Source organism: Chiloscyllium plagiosum, chromosome 8, assembly GCF_004010195.1.
Source record: "Chiloscyllium plagiosum isolate BGI_BamShark_2017 chromosome 8, ASM401019v2, whole genome shotgun sequence".
Classification (NCBI taxonomy): domain Eukaryota; kingdom Metazoa; phylum Chordata; class Chondrichthyes; order Orectolobiformes; family Hemiscylliidae; genus Chiloscyllium; species Chiloscyllium plagiosum.
In genome coordinates, this window is record NC_057717.1 from 85,623,211 (window position 1) to 85,627,113 (window position 3,903).

Consider the following 3,903-nt stretch of genomic DNA (forward strand, 5'->3'; position numbering starts at 1 on the left):
GCTATGAACTTTAAACTCTCTCTCTCTAAACTGCTTCAAGCCTTCCAAACCTTCGATCTTCATAAATCCCTGCTGCTCCGACTGTCATCCCTATCTGTGTGATCTCTTTCAATCCAGAAAGTGTAATCCAAATGTAATATGCCCGAATGCTCACTTTTTGATTATTCCAATCGGTACATGTATGGAATGAGGTGCCAGAGGAGGTGATGATCTGCATGGATAAATGAATAAGAAAGGTTCCGAGGGATATGGGCCAAATGTTGACAAATTGGAATAGACTGGGTTAAGGATACGTGTTTGGACACTATGAGTTGGATTAAAGGGTCTGTTTCCATACTATATAACACTATGACTCTGCAAATTATAATTATATACCACAACGAAAAAGGCAGAGAGAACACAATTATTCATCCACAGGCGCGCACACTAAATATGATAAGAATATATAGTTTCACTTAATTTTTATATGGACATTAAATTCAATTCAAGGTTAACAATAATCAATGTAAATTTAATCAGTTATTACCAATCAAGCATATACCCTCAGTTACCTCGATAGCATTACACTTTACAGAGTGTTAGCGATACGGGTGCATTATCTCACAATATAATCAAAAGACTATTAATCAAGAAACCCAGGTCTTTTTCTGGGACCTGTGTTTGAATCCCACCAATTAGAATCCAAACTCAACTTAACAAAACATCTGGAATTCAGAGTTTTACAGTGATTGGTTTGGGGAATAATTCATTTGGTTCATTAATGCTCTTTTGGGGCAGAAACCGTTGTCCTTATCTGGTCTGGCCTATGCGTGCTCCAAACACTTCTGGGCAATTAGGGATGGGCAATAAATCTCATATAAGCCAGTGTCGCCCACATCACAGTGAGGAATATAAAAAGGAGTTAGTTATGCATCCTCCCAAGCCTGTTGCATCCAACTGTGGCCTAACTGCACACACCAGCCTTTGTCCTATATACATTTAACACCTTTGTAGAACGAAAAGGAATCTATATCATATTTAACATGAACAACTGATCCAGCATCCATTGGCATTGTGGAAGAGAGTTCCAAATATTAACCACACTTTGTGTGTAGAAATGCTTCCGAGTATCGCTCCAGTCCTTACCTGGTCTGAACCCAATTCCCAGTTATTGCCCCCTATTTCTAGAATCCGCAACCAGTGGAAATGGATTATCTCATTCAACCCTGTCTTTTTATTTGGGTATTGTTGATTCAAGCAAGGTTGGCAGATAGAGCTAGTGCGGCATTTGCATCACAGTCAGAGCAGGTATCGGGGGAATATGAGGAGGTGAAAAATGCCATCTTCAGTGCACATGAGCGAGTACCAAAAGTCGACAGACAGCGTTTTAGGAATCAAACGAGCCAACCTGGTCAAACATGAACTGAGTTTTAAAGGATCAAACAAAGTAATTCTGATATGTTTGATTTTGATAACGGCAATGAAAGTAGATCAAATATATGATGCTCCTCTTGAGACGATTATTTTGGAGGAGTTCAAAAAATTCACTTCCTGAGGAGCTGAAAGTGCACGTGGAAGAGCAGAAAATTAAATATGGCGAGATTAGTAGCTGAAATGGCTGATGGTTATGATTTGGTTCATGAATGAAAGACTGACTTCCAATATCAATTTCAATTTGTGAAGGATAGAAATTTGGGAAAAGAGAAATTCTCATTTGGTAAGGGAACAGGAATCCTCAATCATACCTCGTCATGGAAGATAGAAAAGATGGTTGATCACAGGAGAAAATGGAAACGCATGAGGGAGAAAGAGAATAAAAAAGCGAGGTGTTTTCACGGTAATAAAGTAGACCACATGAATTCACAACATTGTGGTAGACGAAAAAGCTGTGGGAAAACGAGATAAGCCAATTAGCTTTGTTGAAGTTGTAAAGGAAAGTACAGTGGAAGCTAAAAAGCATGAAAAGAGTTCACAACCTGGACAGGGGCTGTTTGAGATGGTAGTGCCAGATCTTTTTAAGACCTTACTTTTGTGGGTAAGTTTTCATCATGTGGGTCGAAATGAGCAGTTAAAGAAATTAAAATTTAAAGGAATATGGAAGCACGTCAGTCTTTGACGGTGAGAGATGAGAAAATAATTCAGAAGAAGTATTGTGTGAAAGATGGTAATGTGTGGAATGCATGGTGTGAGAGCAACATTCCATTATCTAAAGTGAGATTGGACAGTCCGGGTGAAAGTGGTGAAGTAGTGGTAGTAGTAACAGAGAAAAACATTTTATCCTTGTCAATGATAGAGCTGGATCACAGGTGAGTGTGATGTCTACTGACACCTTGATGAAGAAATTGAGTATCTCGTATATTCAGGCAGATGTGAAATGGGCAGAAGGTCATTATTTGTATTATTGGTGGGTTATAAAATGGAATGGTTTCAGGTTGCACATGAATTACCAGTCGGAGGACATTTTGGAGGAAGGAAAACTCAAGCCAAAATACAAAATCACCTTTACTAGCCTGAATATCATATGAAATTCGAAAACCTCAAGCAGTGGTAATACCAGACCCTTAACACCCCTTCCTGCGTTTGAAGATAATCTGACAAGTGTTGTTTATTGACTGCGTAGGACATCTACTGAAAGCAAAACGTGGGAGTCAGAATTTGATGACAATGAATTTCCACACAATAAACCAAAAATTCACAGTTCCCTTAGTGGAGATAAAATGTTATTGGTATGTACAGTGGAGGCTTAAAAAGCAAGCTTTGGTGGAACTTATCAAATCGAATGTAAACTGAGTGAGCAAGCTATTTAATAAGAATGCGAAATACAAATAAATCTTATAGCGTGTGTCATGTGGAAATGCTCAAAAGATATTTTGGTAGGCCCTGAGATTCAGATATAATCTCAGACAATATAACAATACCTCATCTATCAGAATCCTCAATCATACCTACTTATTGACATGTTCTCCAATTTGGTAACATGGAAATTCCATCCGTTTCGACTACTCATGTTTTAATGTGTATGACACAATGCAAATGAAACTCATTTTCCAATGAGCTCATGGCTGACCTATGGGCGAACTCCGTACTTTGACCCATATCCATACTAACCTTGCTTACTAAAACAGTTATCTACAGTTATATTATGGCAGAAACAAATTGGTATTTAAGTTTACCACTATAAATTCTGAGAATCTGAACTTCAGATTCCCCAGTTAGTCACAACCAAACATAGGCTCAAGGATATAAACTGTGCATGAAAACTTTTGTCAGCAATTGCTTATGACAGTCCTTTGGAAGAATTACTTCAAAAATATTACCACTGCCTCATGTGTCTTTACATTGTAAGTTTGGAGAAAGATGCAGTGGTTTTTGCTGAGGCTTGCCACAAGCAGCTCTATGCTGCAGGACTCTGAGCTCGACGGTCTGGTTCCCGGGAGACCAAGACAAACAACAACTGGTCAGAGAGGACCATCAATTCAATGAAAGACGCTCTTTGGTCTAGGAGTTGGGGGTGACTGTGTGTTGCAGGCTGTGACATTCAAAGATCCCGAACTACGTACTGAGGGCGCTTTAAAGCTTGGAGCAGCTGCTGCCAAGCTGCAGTGGGCAAAGACCCACTGGATGTGCTCTCCCTGTCGAGGGAAATGGGAGTCTGTCCAGTTATCAGACCCTCCCACTGTCTCAAACACATGTAGATATTAGTATTGTCTGTATAAACGAGGTCTTTGGGTTTTATTGGGTTTGTGCAGTCTCACACAATGGATAGGAATCAGAAAGGAGGCAGGCCTGAGCTCTCTCTCCTGCCTTGTTTGGGTGCTGTATCAAACCTTTTCCTGCATCCGTCAGGAGAGATGTAAGCCTGAACAGGGTGACTATTCCAGAGAGTTGAGGGATGCATCTCCAAACCATCCTGTACATGGACAA